The sequence below is a fragment of the Ursus arctos genome, unplaced genomic scaffold (genome assembly GCF_023065955.2).
Source record: "Ursus arctos isolate Adak ecotype North America unplaced genomic scaffold, UrsArc2.0 scaffold_7, whole genome shotgun sequence".
NCBI classification, from domain to species: Eukaryota; Metazoa; Chordata; class Mammalia; order Carnivora; family Ursidae; genus Ursus; species Ursus arctos.
Window position 1 is genome coordinate 30,146,936 of NW_026623089.1, and position 17,949 is coordinate 30,164,884.

The 17,949-nt window shown below is 38.5% G+C and overlaps 1 protein-coding gene across 8 annotated transcripts in view; it reads right to left on the reverse strand.

Annotated features, from left to right (window-relative positions):
* LCOR (ligand dependent nuclear receptor corepressor) overlaps positions 1-17,949 on the reverse strand; it is a 138,832-nt gene that overhangs the window by 105,444 nt on the left and 15,439 nt on the right. The gene's annotated exons all lie outside the window — the stretch shown is intronic.

Below are 17,949 nucleotides of genomic sequence, written 5' to 3' on the forward strand. Positions count from 1 at the left end.
GAAGGAGCACTCAGAAAAACCCGGATGGCTATGCTGTGCCAATTACACATTGCAGGCCTCCTAAAGCAATAACAAAGCAACTGAAATTTCAGAATCAATTCTTTAAGAACCATTCATGAATATGTGAAAATTCCTGAGTTGGAGAAAAAGGACCCAGAAATCTTTCTTCTAATAACAATCATCTCCTCCCTTTCCTCCTCCATTAAAACATTATTATTAGTTTTACCACTAGGCAATATATCATAATCACCATTTCAAGAAATCAGTTAAAGATCAATGTAAACGGAAATTTCCTTAAAAATAAGAGGCTCAACCTCACTCGTAAAGGAAATGCTAACTAAAACTATACTGAGAGTATTTTTTACATATCAAATTTGCAAAAATCCACAAATCAGACACAATATTATATAGGAAAGGCTGTAGGGATATAGACATTCTCCCAAAGGGTGCTCTCCTGCAATGATGGAGGGACTACAAAATTGTATCACCCATGTAGAGGGCAATTTGGCAATACCTAGCTATAAATGTATTTTACCCCTTAACTCAGTAATACCATTTCTGGGAACGTATCCTACAGATACCAGCACACACACAAAATAACTTATGTACAATATTATTCACTGCAGGATGGTTAGCGACAAGTGAAAACTCAGATGTTCAATAACCATCAAGTTAAATATATTACAGCCTATCCACAATGGAATCCAATGCAGTTGTGAAAAAGAATGACAATGCTCTCTATATACTAATATAGAAAGGCAACTAAAACATATAAAGAAAAAAAAAGCAAAGTAAAGAACACAGTATTTTCTACATACTGTTGTAAGAAAATAGAAAAAGGAAAATATTAACATCTGCTTTTATTTTTATAAAGAAACGCTGAAAGAATACATAACAAAAATGGTTAGAGGAAGCAAGTAAAACTAGAGTAGATGGAACATGGCAGAAGCAATACTTGTCACTGCATACTTAATATGTGAGTTTTGAATTGAGAAAATGTTACTAAACTTAAAATAAGGTACCACTGTCAAAAATATTTATAATGAAAATTATGGGGTGCCCGGCTGGCTCAGTCGGTAAAGCATGCTACTTTTGATCTCGGGGTCATGAGTTTAAAACCCACATTGGGTGGCGTACAGCTTACTTTAAGTGAATAAACAGAGATAGATAATTTATTTAAAAAATTTGGGACGCCTGAGTGGTTCAGTCGGTTATGTGTCTGCCTTCAGCTCAGGTCATGATCCCAGGCTCCTGGGATCAAGTCCCACATTGGGCTCCTTGTTCAGTGGGGAGCCTGCTTCTCCCTCTGCCTGCTGCTTCCCCTGCTTATATTCTCACGCTCTCTTGCTTTCGCTCTGACAAATAAATAAAACCTTTAAAAAAAATAATTATACTGCATGCAACATTATTAGTTTAAGATAGGACATTTTCTTCACTTATTGTTCCTATTTCGTTTTAGTGAATACGGGGGGATATATATTTAAAAGTGCCTGCGTAGTTTCCCCAAACTATTTTTCCAATAGTTTTAAGTTTCTTAAAATAATAAATTTTTATACAAAGGTTCTGAGTAAGAATTACAGTACCTACAGAAAATATCCACTTACTACAAATTAGAAAATTCTAGAAGGATATTCATAAGATCTTATTTTTTTCAAAGTTTAACCAAACTCTGGAGGTATTATCTGACTCTCTGTTTGCAGAAAATGAACAAGAGCTCAGAAATACTGTTTAAGCTACTCTTAAGTTTTTTTTTTTAGTGTCACTAAAATACCAACTGTTCCCACCTTGATAGCCAGTTGCCCTAAGACATATTCCTTCTTTCATATTCAAGCTACTAGAACATATCTACTCTGGGTATTTCACTTTAATTATTTCTACTCCTGATTCTCACACGGCACTGTGCTATCTGGGAGTCAAACACATTGAGAAATAATGTTTAGTTATACATCAGTAAGGACAATGGCTTCAACTAAATTACAACTACAGACTCTATAAAATGTAGAGGTCAATAAACACAATTATTCTCAAATCATTATGGATACAATGAAATTCTAACAAAATACATTTTCAAATGCCAAACCCATAAATTCCAAAGGCATCCCAAATCCCCATAAAAGCCACTTAAAATGTAAAAGGTATTCATTGGGAAACTTATGGTCAGCATTTTATTTTAAGAAGATGGGCTGAGGGGCATCTGGCTGGCTCAATCAGAAGAGCATGCAACTCAATCCTGGGGTCATGAGTTTGAGTCCCATATTGGGTATAGAGATTACTTAAATAAACAAAACTTAAAAAAAAAAAAAAGATGGGCTGAATAAAAAAATAAATTTTATAAGTACCAAATATGGTCTATATTAGTTTTCTAGAGCTGCTGAATTTTACCACGTATTACCACAAACTAGGTGGCTTAAAACAGAAATATATTCTCTTGAAGTTCTGGAGACTGACAAGAAGGCAGAAATCAAGGTGTTGGCAGGGCTATTCTCCCTCCAAACCCTCTAAGAAAGAATCCTTCTTTCCCTCTTTGTAGCTTCTGGTGGTTGTCAGCAATCCTCGGCATTCTTGGTTTATGACCACATAATTCCAATCTCTGCCTCTATCCAAATTTCCCCCTTTGTGTAAAAAACACCAATTATTAGATTAGGTCCCACTCTAATCTAGTATTACCTCATTTTAACTTGACCCCAACTGCAAAGACCCTATTTCCAAGTAAAGTCACATTCAAAGGTACTGGGAGTCAGGACTTCAACATATCTTTTTGCAGAACACAATTCAACTCAACATAGTCCAAATCAGTCAATTTCTTCAAAAGTAGATCTAGATTCATATATGGAATATTCATAGGTTTTGCCTAATCTGAACCCATTTCCCTTTCTAAAGGAATAACATCTGATTTTTTTTGAAGAATCAATCTGCTCCTCCCTCAAGCCTTGAGAGAGAGTTGATCTTAAGCCTCTCTCCAAAACCAGGCACATGTCCTTCGTCAGGTCAGAGGATCATAGTCCTCTAGCCTTATAGTGACTGGTTCAGGGACAGGCCACATGACCCAAGCCTGGCCTTCCATCCACCAATTTGACCAGTGCTATACAGAGAAACACATGTGGACTCTAAGAATTATGTAAGTCTAGAACTGCTACTGATCATCATTACCATCATACCTGAAGAAGGAAACCAAAATTGACAAAGAATGTTTAGAGGGTGCCTGGGTGGCTCAGTCGGCTAAGTGGCTACCTTAGGCTCAGGTCATGATCCCAGCATCCTGGGATGGAGCCCTGCATCAGGCTCCCTGCTCGGTGGGGAGTCTGCTTCTCCCTCCCCCTGCTCTTGTGCTCTCCCTTGCGCTCACGCTCTCTCAAATAAATAAAATCTGAAAAAGAATGCTTAGAAAGGGTGATAAGGATACATTCCTGATGACATCAATCAAACTTCTGATTCCAGTTACATAAAATCCTACCTATAGCTTTATCCTGTGAACTTTTCAGTTCATAAATCTACAAAATGACCTTCTGACTAATGAATTTGAATTGGCTTTCTGAACTTGCAGTAGAAAGAGTCCTGATAGATGTAACAGAACACTGGAAAGTACCATATGATCGAACACGGGGCTTCACTTTTTTTCAGGTATTTTCTCAAACTTGACAGATAGGAAGAGCCAGTAGGAAAAAAAAATAGTTTGTATCCATGTCTATTCCCTATCCACCAGGGCATCTTCCAAGAAGAGTTTCAGAATCTAAAAGTTACAAATTCATTCATGCTTGTTAAAGTATGGATCTGTGAGCTCCTTATAGCAAAATATGAACGATATAAAGAACTCTCAGAATTATAAAAACCAAAGTACCAATATCTAAAAAAAAGCATTAATAAAATATTTTCCTCCTTAATACCATTCCACATCACCACCATCCCTAAAGCAATGTCAGTCCTAGACCAACAAGTGATGACAAAGTCATACCCAAGTATCTCTTTCTCTCCACATCACCACTTTGAGAAAATTTACAACAGTCTTGCCGTTCAATATGGCTATCATTGTCCATGTTTCATATCTTTCTATCTCAAGCAAACTGTGTCACACACATATGTTAATGTATGTCCCCAGACTACTGGAAAAACTATCAACATCTTATGCTCTTATATAATCTAAACACTCGTTCTTCACCTACAGCCCACCTCCAAGTTTTATCCATTCACCTCTTGGAAATTCCTAGCCCTTTCTTATCCCTTTTGCTGGTACTTCACAAATTTCAGATACACACATTCTGAGCAAAAGGCGAAAAAATTACATTTTGAAATAACACAAGACAAAATTTAAAAATATGCTTCGCCTATTAAAAGCCAGGTTTCACTAGCGTCTCCACACAATTCACAAACATAGAAAACTAGTTCTTTATAGCTGATATAATACAGTGGTTCTCAAAGGGTCAACTTCTCCCACCCAATCTCCTTTAAAAATCACTGTGTTAAAGCCATTAAGGGTACCACATATTATGTCCAAAACATCTACTTCCCAAAAATAAGAGAGAAAAAAACTTATGGGGGGAAATTAAAAACATAACGTGTTTATAACCATATGAAAGCATACAAACTCTGAAGTCAGACAGTCCCAAATTCAAACCACCAGTTCTATCACATTTGTGAATTATTTAATCATTAATCATTTTTTTAAAGACTTTATTTATTTGACAGAGGAACAGAGAAAGCCAGAGAGTACAAACAGGGTGAATGGCAGAGGGAGAAAGAGAAGCAGGCTCCCCGTGGAGCAGGGAGCCGGACTCAGGGCCTGATCCCAGGCCCCTGGGATCATGACCTGAGCCGAACACAGATGTTTAACCAACTGAGCCATCCAGGTGTCCCATCATTAATCATTCTAATTGTTCCTACATAGTACAAAATAATAATAATAATAATAATAATAATAATAATAATAATAATAATAATAATAAAGGATACCCCACTCTTTGCAGGTTGCTAGGCACATATTGTGCTTGACAAATACCTATTATCACAAATATTCACATGAATAAGTGAAAATTGATGCTTTCTATTTGGGCCCCAATTCTTCATCCCTCTATATATAGTCCCTTTGTGATGTAACTTTATAATACCTTCCCACCATGACTCTGGGCTTAATCATATAACTTGCTTTAGCCAATAAGATATTAGCAGACAATACACAAGCAGTAGTTTGAAAAAGTGCTTATTTCTGTTTTCTACCTTTCCACAAATTTTACTGAGCATCCACTATGTGCCAGTCACTCTGCCAAGCACTCAAAATATAAAGAAACACATGACATGGTTGCTGAATTCAAGGGTCTCTCAAACTAGAAAAGGTACAACTAGAGAAAGAAAGGGAAGAAGATAAAGTAGTATAATAATACTTGCACACTAGATAAAGAGTGACTTGTATTTTGTGGTAAGAGGACTTGAGGGATTAGGGTGGAGAATGGGCAGGATATAGAGCGTTGAGACTAAAGTAGGAGGCTGGATCAGGTATCTTGGAGCATCTAACATACTGACTAAAGTAACCTTATCTTGTATGTCTGTGGTTTTCAAACTTCAGTGTGCCAAGAATCACCTGAGGTATGTTAGAAATACAGATTCCCATGCCATCCCTAAGTCTGGAATCAGCAGATCTGGAGTAGGACCCCAAGTTTTCAATTTACTACCAAGCATACTTTTAAACTGTTGGGAAAAAAATGATAGGCTGCTTGGAGAAGCACAAAGGTTTGGGAGACAACAAAGAACTGAGGCAGGGTTGAACAACGGAGTTCATCTCCTACACGAGGCTCCTTTAAGACTAGAAGATGTGGTTCTCTCATGTAATGTATAAAAACCACACACAGGGGTGCCCGGGTGGCTCGGTGAGTTAAGCATCTGCCTTTGGCTCCGGTCATGATTCCAGGATTCTGGGATTGAGCCCCGCATCAGGATCCCTGCTCAGTGGGGTGTCTGTTTCTCCCTCTGCCCCCTTCCCCAGCTCATACTCTCTCTAAAATTAATGAAATCTTAAAAAAAAAAAAAAAAAAAACACACAGTCAAGCAAAATGAAGACACAGAGGAATATGTTTCAAACAAAACAACAGGTAAAACTTCAGGAAAAAAACTTCATAAAACAGAGGTAAGTAATATTTACGTGATAGAGATTTCAAAGTAATGGTCATAAAGATACTCACTGAACTGGGGAGAAGAAAGAACACAATGAGAACTTCAACAAAGAGAAGAAAACAGAAGTATCAATAGAAATTACAGAGCTGAGGGGCGCCTGGGTAGCGCAGTCGTTAAGGCGTCTGCCTTTGGCTCAGGGCGTGATCCCGGTGTTCCGGGATCGAGTCCCACATCGGGCTCCTCCGCTGGGAGCCTGCTTCTTCCTCTCCCACTCCCCCTGCTTGTGTCCTCTCTCTCGCTGGCTGTCTCTCTGTCAAATAAATAAATAAAATCTTAAAAAAAAAAAAAAAAATTACAGAGCTGAAGAATACAAATAATTGAACTAAAAAAAAAACACCAGAAAGACTCAACAACAAACTAAATGAAACAGAGAAATGGAAAAGTCAATCTGAAGACAAGGCAGTGGAACTCACCAACCAGAGCAGTAAAAAGAAAAAAAAAATTAAAAAGTAAACAGCACAAGTGACTTATGGAACAAAAATTAAATAGACTAATGTTTGATCATAGAGCTTCCAGAAGAAGAAACTAATGGGTAGAAATCTCAGTTGATGAAATCATGGCTGTAAACGTCCCTAACCTGGGGAAGGAAACAGACATCCACATCCAGGAAACCCAGGGAGTTCCAAATAAGAGAAACTAAAAAAGACCCACACCAAGACATATTATAATCGAAATGTCAAAAGTTAAAGACAAAAAAGAGAAGCTATTAAAAGCGTCAAGAGAAAAACAACTTGTTATGTACAAGGAAAAAATCCAGCAGATTTCTCAGCAGAAACTTTGCAGACCAGAAGTAGCATGATATATTCAAAGTGTTGAAAGAAAAAACTTTGAACCAAGAATACTCTACCTAGCAAAGTTAACATTCAGAAGTGAAGGAAAGCTTAAGAGTGTTTCAGACAAGCCAAAGCTAAAGGAGTTCACCACTCAACTGGCCTTACAGGAACGGCTGAAGAGATTTCCTTGACCTGAAAAAAATGGGTGCTAATGAGTAACAAGAACACATATGAAAGGATAAATCTCACTGGAAAGGTATATAATAAAGATAGTGGATTAATCACTTTTAAAGCTAATATAAAGATCAAAAGGCAGAACTCATCAAAATAACTAAGATTATAATAATTAAAGAATAAAGAAGAAAAAAAGATGTAAAATGTGACATCAAAACAAAACATTGGGGGAACCTGCGTGGCTCAGTTGAGTGTCCCAACTCTCCATTTTGGCTCAGGTCATGATCTCAGGGTTGTGATATCAAGCCCTGTGTCAGGCTCTGCGCTCAGCAAGGAGTTTGCTTGTCCCTCTCCCTCTGCTCTTTCCCCCTGCTCCTGTGTGCTCTCTCTCAAACAATAAATAAATCTTTAAAAAAAAAAAAAAACACTGGAGAGGAAAAATAACGCTGAGCTTTAAAATGAGATCAAAACTGAAATTATCAATTGAAAATAGACTTATAAGTTATTATATGGAAGCCTCATGGTAACCACAAAGCAAAAACTTACATTAAATACACAAAATATAAAAAGAATATAAGCATATCACTAGAGAAAGACATGAAACCACAAGAGAGCAAGACAAGAAAAAAGGAACAGAGAGGAACTACAAAAATAGCCAGAAAATGATTAACAAAATGGCAACAAGCACATACCTATTGGTAATTGCTTTAAATGTAAATGGACTAAATTCTTCTATCAAAAGACAAAGAGCCGCCAAATGGGGGGAGGAGGACCCAGCTCTACACTTTGCACAGAAGACTCACTTCAGACACACACATTGAAAATGAAGAGATGAAACAAGATATTCTATGCAAACGGAAACCAAAAGAAAGTGGAGTAGCTATACTTATATCAGACAAAACACTTTAAAAGAAAGGCTGTGAAAAGAGACAAGGAAAATGCTACAGAAGGATAAAAGGGTCAATCCAACAGGAAGATAAAACATTTTAAATATTTACGCACTTGGGGCATGGGGTGGCTCAGTCAGTTTAGTGTCCCACTCTTGCTTTCAGCTAAGGTCGTGATCTCAGGGTCCTAAGATTGAGCCCCATGTGCACTCCACACTCAGCACAGAATGTGCTTGAGATTCTCTCTCTACCCCTCCCCCAACTCATGCACATGCCCCCCCCAAAATAATAAAATATTTTAAAAAATATTTATGCACTCAACATAGGAGCACCTAAATATGTAAAGCAAATACAAACACACCTAAATGGAAAAATAAACAATACAATAATGACAGGGGACTTTAACAACCTACTTACATCAATGGATCCACACAAAATCAATAAGGAAACTCTGGTCTTAAAGCAAAGATCACACCAGATGGGCTTAACAGATATTTAGAGAACATGCCATCCGAAAGCAACAAAATACACATTCTTTTCAAGCGCATATAAATCCAAGATAGATTATGTGACAGTTCACTTCCCAAGTCAGACCACAAAACAATTCTTAATAAATTTAAGAGGACTGAAATTGTATCAAGCATCATTTCCAACCACATGGTAGGATAACAGATACTAATTACACAAAGAAAACTAGAAAATTCACAAATGTGGAAATTAAACCACATGCTACTGAACAACAAATGGGTCAAAGAAGAAATCAAAAGAGAAACTGGGGCAGCTGGGTGGCTCAGTCAGTTAAGCATCTGCCTTCAGCTCAGGTCATGATCCCAGGGTCCTGGAATCGAGTCCCACGTTGGGCTCCCTGATCAGTGGGGAGTCTGCTTCTCCTTTCCCTCTGTCCCCTCCCTATTTGTGTGTGCACGTGCACATGCGGCCTCACTTTCTCTCTCCTTATCAAATAAATAAAATCTGAAGAAGAAAGAAAGAAAGAAAGAAAAAATACCTTGAGAAAGAGAAAATGAAAATATAAGAAAACAGGGGCGCCTGGGTGGCACAGCGGTTGGGCGTCTGCCTTCGGCTCAGGGCGTGATCCTGGCGTTACGGGATCAAGCCCCACATCAGGCTCCTCCGCTATGAGCCTGCTTCTTCCTCTCCCACTCCCCCTGCTTGTGTTCCCTCTCTCGCTGACTGTCTCTATCTCTGTCGAATAAATAAATAAAATCTTTAAAAAAAAAAAAAAAAAAAGAAAACAAAATTTATGGGATGCAGTAAAAGAAAATTCTAAGAGGTAAGTTCATAGTGATAAATGCCTACCTCAAGAAACAAGTATTCACCTACTGTATGCTCAAAAAGAAGATAAAGAACAAAGCCCACAGTTAGAAGGAATTAACAAAGATTAGAGCAGAAATTAATGAAATAGAGACTAAAAAGACACAAGAAAAAAAAAATCAATGAAATGAAGAGCTGGTTCTTTGAAAAGATAAACAAAATCGACAAACCTTTAACTAGACTCACCAAGAAAAAGAGAGGACTCAAATAAAATCAGAAAGAGAGAGATAAAAGAGATGTTGTAACTGATACCAGAGAAACATAAGGAATCATAAGAGACTGCTATGAACAACTGTATGCCAACAAACTGGACGACCTAGAAGAAATGGATAAATTTCTATAAACATAAAACCTACCAAAACTGAATCGTGATGAAATAAAAAAATATGAACAGACTGATTACTACTAAGGAGACCGAATCAGTAATCAATAACCTCCCAATGAACAAAGTCCAAGACCACAGAGTTTCACTGATGAATTCTACCAAACATACAAAAAAGAATTAACACCCATCCTCCTCAAACTCTTCCAAAAGATAGAAAAGGAGGGAACTCTTCTAAACTCATTTTAAGAGACCAGCACTACCCTAATAACCAAAACCAAGCAAGGATACCACAAGAAAAAAAACAAGCTAATCACCCTGACGCACATAGATGCAAAATCCTCAACAAAATATTAGCAAACTCAATGTAATTAATACGTTGAAAGAATCATCCACCATGATCAAGTGTGTCTTGCTTCAGGTTTGCAAGGATGGCTCAACGTCTATAAAGTCAGTCAATAGGACACACTACAGTAACAAAATGAAGGTTAAAAATCATATGATCATCTCTACAGATGCAGGGAAAAAGCATTGACAAAATTCAACATCCACTTAAGATAAAAACTCTCAACAAAGCAGGTTTAGAGGGAACATGCCTCACCATAATAAAAGCCATATATGACAAGCCCCCTACTAATTTCATACTCAATGGTGAAAAGCTGAAAGCTTTTTCTCTAAGATCAGGAACAAGACAAAGATGCCCACCCACTGTTACCACTTTTATTCAGCACAGTATTAAAAATCCCAGTCAGAACAATTAAGCAAAAAAAAAAAAAAAAGAAGAAGAAGAAGAAGAAAGAACGAAAAAAGAAATAAAGGGCATTCAAACTGGAAAGGAAGAAATAAAACCATCACTATTTGCAGATGACACGATATTACATAGAATTCTGAAGATTCCATCAAAAAACTATTAGAATAAATGAATTCAGTAAGGTTGCAGGATACAAATACACAAAAATCTGTTGCATTTATATACACAAAAAATGAACTACCAAAAAGAAAGAAAGAAAACAATCCCACTTCCAACTGCACCAAAAAAGAATAAAATACTTCAGAATAAATTTAACCAAGAGGATGAAATATCTGTATATTGAAAACAAGACATTAATGAAAGAAACTGAAGCAAGACACAATAAAAAGATAATCCATGCTCCTGACTAGAAAAATTACTATTGTTAAAATGTCCACACTACCCAAATCAATATACAGATCCAATGCAATCCTTTCCAAATTCCAATGGCATTTTTCACAGAAACAGAATAATCCTAAAATTTGTATGGAACTACAAAAGACCCTGAAGAGCCAAAGCAATCTTGAGAAAGAAGAATACAGCTGGAGACATCATGTCCCTTGATTTCAAACCATACTACAACAGTACCGTATTGGCATAAAAACAGATCCACAGATGAGAAGAGCAGAACAGAGAGCCCAGAAATAAACCCATGCATATATGGTCATTTAATTTATGACAAAGGAGCCAAGAATATACAATGGGCAGAGGACAGTCTCTTCAATAAATAGTATTAGAAAACGTGGACAGCCACATGCAAAAAATGAAACTTGACACTATCCTACACCATATACAAAAATTAACTCAAAATGGATTAAAGATCTGAGCATAAGATCTGAACCACAAAGCTCCTAGAAGTAAACAAAGGCAATAAGCTCCTTGACATCAGTCTTGGTAATGATTTTTTTAAATCCGAAACCAACAACAAAAACAACAAAAGCAAAAATAAACAAGTTGTACTCCATCAAACTAAAAAGCCTCTGCACAGCAAAGGAAACCATCAACAAAGTGAAAAGGCAACTTACTGAATGGGAGAAAATATTTGCAAATGATGTGTCTGAAAATCGGCTAATATTCAAAATATATAAAGAACTCACAAATCAAAAGCAAAAAATCCCCCAAATAATCCAATAAGAAAATGGGCAGAAAATCTGGATAGACATTTTTCCGAAGAAGACATATAGATGGCTAACAAATACATGAAAAGATGTTCTTCATCATTAATCATCAGGGAAATGCAAATCAAAACCACAATGAGCTATCACCTCACACCTGTTAGAATGCCTATTACCAACTAGAAATAGTAAGTGTTGGCAAGGATACGGAGAAAAGGAAACTCCTGTGCACTGCTGGTGGCAATGTGAACTATTGCAGCCACCATGGAAAACAGTATTGGGGGGAAAAAAAGAGACAGAAAGAGAGAAACCACATTTACATTATATGAAATATACAGATACAATTATCATTAGCTAAATGAGGCAAACTTTCTCCCACCTTGTGAGTATATAGAGGTATATATTCTTAGTAAGAAAAATTAGTTACACATTTTTGCATGAGCTTGTGGAGCTACTGCCCATTCTTTACATATCCTGTTTTGTCCTTAAAGATGAATAAATAGACTTTATTCTCATGAACATTTTATAAAGCAATAATCTTTGAGTACACTAGTTTAGTTCTCATGCCCCAAAATATACAATATTTCCTAATATCATGTCAACTTTTCTGTCCTGAAACACATGGGCCTATTCAACAATGAAAATCAACACAATTTTTCTCAAAATATTATAATTAGAAGGCTCTTCAAGACTTTATTTTACAGATAAGGAAACCAAGATGCAGACATTACGTATGTTTACTCAAAACCACACAGCAATAGTCATACCTAAACTAGAACCTAGTGCTCCTCCCCCAGGGTTCTTCCCACTCCACACCACTGCCTAAGATGGGACTATTTTTTCTAAGAGAAAGTATGTGGTAGTTCTGTTGGCAAAAAAGCATACAAATGAGTATTTCTGCCACCCTATCCTATAGAATGCGGCAATAAATGTGATAATAATGTTTAAATTGCCATCACCCAAACCATTACACAGAGGAGCTGTAAATATATAAAAATTCTGAATAGACCAAACACAATGCAATTTAAATTCCAGAGAGAAGAATCATCATTCTTTATTACAAAAATATTTTGAAGAAGCTATAATTTTAAGATTATATCTAAAAAACAAATTCTGTGAATCAGCTTCAACAGATTTCTTTCAAGCGCTCTATTATTTATTAAGCGAAGATGAAGGTCTTTGTTTCTTAGTCAATTCTCATAACCCTCCTACACAGTATTTACTATTAATACTATTTCATATAACAATGAACTAAAATTAGTTCTCTCTACATTCCATAGTTGGTAAACTGTAAAGATAAAATTTGTACCCAGGTCTGCCTGATCCGAAGTCACATTTTGTTGTTGTTACATGCAAGTGCTTCCAGGATGGGCCTTAGAATGTGATGAACAATTGGAGAAATGATGAAAGGAATTAAATTTGTGAAAGCAAAAAATACATTTAACAACCTCTTCCATCCTATCAAGACACAATCTTTAAAGGGTTAGCTATCCATGGTTAATATCTGAAAAGCATGCAAATTCATGTCTAAAATTATTTGTGTACATTATGTATTTTCTCCGGAAGTACAAATGTTCTTCGTAACTTCGTGTTTTAAAAAGAAAAGGAAAGGGGCGCCTGGGTGGCACAACGGTTAAGCATCTGCCTTCGGCTCAGGGCGTGATCCCGGCGTTGTGGGATCGAGCCCCACATCAGGCTCCTCTGCTATGAGCCTGCTTCTTCCTCTCCCACTCCCCCTGCTTGTGTTCCCTCTCTCGCTGGCTGTCTCTATCTCTGTCAAATAAATAAATAAAAATCTTAAAAAAAAAAATAAAAAAAGAAAAAAGAAAAAGAAAAAGGAAAGGAAGGGGAGCGGGCGGGCTTGCGGACAGCACCCGCAAAACAGCAGACTGAGACCGTGAGCCAGGAGCGCGCGCCACCAGGCATCTCACGGAACTGCGGAATCCCGGTGTGCTCACCAGAAATAGACTGAGACCGGGAGCTCCGGGAGCGCACCGGGGCGGCTGGCAGCTGGCGGTGTTAGAAACACAAAGGACAGAGACACGCCGGCCCTGAAGTAAGGGCTGGGACGCCGGGTGTGGGGCGCACATCCCCGGACGCTGCAGGGTTGAGCAGCACCAACAGAAACAGAGTTAAAGTGGCCAAAACATTAGTGGAGAACGGGCCGCAATCCCTCCGTTCTGTGACAGAGGCTTAGATTCGGCCACTGCTACTCTGACTCTCTGAAGAGGCACAGCAGACTGCCAGGGAAAGCCGCCAGAGAACAAAAGCCTGGAAATACCGGCTCACAGCGTGCCCATCCCCATCCCCCCTCGCAGGGGACACGGAGACTTTACCCAAACAGGGTTGCCTGAGTATCGGCGCAGCAGGCCCCTCCCCCAGAAGGCAGGCTGAAAAATCAAGAAGCCCACAACCCGGGGCGGCTGGGTGGCGCAGTCATTGAGCGCCTGTCTTCGGCTTAGGGCGTGATCCCAGCGTTCCGGAAAGGAGTCCCTCATCGGGCTCCTCCACTGGGAGCCTGCTTCTTCCTCTCCCACTCCCCTGCTTGTGTTCCCTCTCTCGCTGGCTGGCTGCCACATAAATAAATAAATAAAATCTTTAAAGAAGAAGCCCACATCCCTAAGATCCCTATAAAACAAGGGGCACGGCCTGGGACCCAGTCAATAATTTGGGCTCTGGACAACCCCACAACCTCTCCTCATCAGAATGACAAGAAGGAGAAGCCCCCCCCCCCCGCAAAGAAAAGACAGTGAGTCTGTGGCCTCTGCCACAGAAATAATGGATATGGATGTAACCAAATTATCAGAAATGGAATTCAGAGTAACGATGGTCAAAATGATGAGTAGAACTGAAAAAACTATTAACGAAAAGGTTACTGAGAATATAGAATCCCTAAGGACAGAAATGAGAGCGAATCTGACAGAAATTAAAAATTCTATGAGCCAAATGCAGGCAAAACTAGAGGCTCTGATGGCCAGGGTCACCGAAGCAGAGGAACGTATTAGTGAACTGGAGGATGGGTTAATAGAGGAAAAAACGAAAATAGAAGCTGGTCTTAAAAAAATCCACGCCCACGAATGTAGGTTACGGGAGATTACTGACTCAATGAAACGATCCAATGTCAGAATCATCGGCATCACCGAGAGGGTGGAGAAAAACGGAGGTCTAGAAGAGATATTTGAACAAATTGTAGCTGAAAACTTCCCTAATCTAGCGAGGGAAACAAACATTCGTGTCCAAGAGGCAGAGAGGACCCCTCCCAAGCTCAACCACGACAAACCTATGCCACGTCACGTCATAGTGCATTTCGCAAATATTAGATCCAAGGATACAGTATTGAAAGCGGCCAGGGCAAAGAAATTTCTCACGTACCAAGGCAAAGGCATCAGAATTACGTCAGACCTGTCTACACAGACCTGGAATGAGAGAAAGGGTTGGGGGGGGCATTTTTAAAGCTCTTTCAGAGAAAAACATGCAGCCAAGGATCCTTTATCCAGCAAGGCTGTCATTCAGAATTGATAGAGAAATAAAGACATTCCAGAATCGCCAGTCACTAACCAATTTTGTAACCACGAAACCAGCCCTACAGGAGATATTAAGGGGGCTTCTATAAAGGTAAAAAGGCCCGAAGAGTGATACAGAACAGAAAGTCACAACCGATACAAACAAAGCCTTTACTGGCAACATGGCATCATTAAAATTCTATCTCTCAATAATCAGTCTCAATGTAAATGCCCTAAATGCTCCCATAAAACACCACAGGGTTGCAGATTAGATAAAAAGAAATGACCCATCCATTTGCTGTCTACAAGAGACTCACTTCGAACCCAAAGATGCATTCAGACTGAGAGTAAGGGGATGGAGTACCATCTTTCACGCAAATGGACCTCAAAAGAAAGCTGGGGTAGCAATTCTCATATCAGATAGATTGGATTTTAAACTAGAGACTATAGTTAGAGACGCAGAAGGGCACTATATTATTCTTAAGGGAAGTATTCAACAAGTGGATGTGACAATTATAAATATATATGCCCCCAACAGGGGAGCAGCAAGATACACACAAGCCAACTCTTAACCAGAATAAAGAGACATATAAATAAAAATACATTAACAGTAGGGGACCTCAACACTCCACTATCAGAAATAGAACACCCTGGCAAAGACTAAGCAAAGAATCAAAGGCTTTGGATGCCATACTTGACGAGTTGGACCTCATAGATATATACAGAACACTACACCCCAGAACCAAAGAATACTCATTCTATTCTAATGCCCATGGAACATTCTCAAGAATAGACCATGTTGTGGGACACAAAACAGGTCTCAACCGATACCAAAAGACTGAAATTATCCCCTGCATATTCTCAGACCACAACACTCTGAAATTGGAACTCAACCACAAGGAAAAATTTGGAAGAAACTCAAACACTTGGAGACTAAGAACCATCCTGCTCAGGAATGTCTCGATAAACCAGGAAATCAAAAATCAACTTAAACAATTTATGGAGACCAACGAGAATGAAAACACAATGGTCCAAAACCTATGGGATACTGCAAAGGCAGTCCTAAGGGGGAAATACATAGCCATCCAAGCCTCACTCAAAAGAATAGAAAAATCTAAAATGCAGTTTTTATATTCTCACCTCAAGAAGCTGGAACAGCAACAGAGGGACAGGCCTAATCCACTCACGAGGAAGCAGTTGACCAAGATGAGAGCAGAAATCAATGAATTAGAAACCAGAAGCACAGTAGAGCAAATCAACAGGACTAGAAGCTGGTTCTTTGAGAGAATCAATAAAATTGACAGACCACTGGCAAGACTTATCCACGAGAAAAGAGAAAGGACCCAAATTATTAAAATTATGAATGAAAAAGGAGAGGCCATGACCAACACCAATGAAATTGGAAGGATTATTAGAAACTATTATCAACAGCTATATGCCAAAAAACTAAGCAATCTGGAAGAGATGGAGGCCTTCCTGGAAACCTATAAACTACCAAGACTGAAACAGGAAGAAATTGATCTCTTAAACAGGCCAATTAATTATGAAGAAATTGAGTCAGTGATAAACAACCTTCCAAATAACAAAACTCCGGGCCGGACGGTTTTCCTGGGGAATTCTACCAAACATTCAAAGAAGAAATAATACCTATTCTCCTAAAGCTATTTCAAAAAATAGAAACAGAAGGAAAGCTACCAAACTCATTCTATGAGGCCAATATTACCTTGATCCCCAAACCAGGCAAAGACCCCATCAAAAAGGAGAATTACAGACTGATTTCCCTAATGAATATGGACGCCAAAATCCTCAACAAGATCCTTGCTAACAGAATCCAACAGTACATTAAAAGGATTATCCATCATGACCAAGTGGGATTCATACCTGGGATGCAAGCGTGGTTCAACATTCGCAAATCAATCAGCGTGATACATCATATCAACAAGAAAAGACTCAGGAACCATATGATCCTCTCAATTGATGCAGAAAAAGCATTTGACAAAATACAGCATCCTTTCCTGATTAAAACCCTTCAGAGTGTAGGAATAGAGGGTACATTTCTCAATCTCATAAAAGCCATCTATGAAAAGCCTACAGCAAATATCATTCTCAATGGGGAAAAGCTGGAAGCCTTTCCCTTAAGATCAGGAACACGACAAGGATGCCCACTCTCGCCGCTATTATTCAACATAGTACTAGAAGTCCTTGCAACAGCAATCAGACAACAAAAAGGGATCAAAGGTATCCAAATCGGCAGAGAAGAAGTCAAAATGTCTCTCTTCGCAGATGACATGATACTCTATATGGAAAACCCAAAAGAATCCACTCCCAAACTATTAGAAGTTATAGAGCAATTCAGTAATGTGGCGGGATACAAAATCAATACTCAGAAATCAGTTGCATTTCTATACACGAATAACGAGACTGAAGAAAGAGAAATTAGGGAATCCATCCCATTTACAATAGCACCAAAAACCATACGTTACCTTGGAATTAACTTAACCAGAGACGTAAAGGCCCTATATTCTAGAAACTATAAATCACTCTTGAAAGACATTGAGGAAGACATAAAAAGATGGAAAAATATTCCATGCTCATGGATCGGAAGAATTAACATAGTTAAAATGTCCATGCTACCCAGAGCAATCTACACTTTCAATGCTATCCCGATCAAAACACCGAGGACATTTTTCAAAGAACTGAAACAAATAGTCCTTAAATTTGTATGGAAACAGAAAAGGCCCCGAATCTCCAAGGAACTGTTGAAAAGGAAAAACAAAGCTGGGGGCATCACAATGCCAGATTTCGAGCTGTACTACAAAGCGGTGATCACAAAGACAGCATGGTACTGGCACAAAAACAGACACACAGACCAATGGAACAGAATAGAGAAC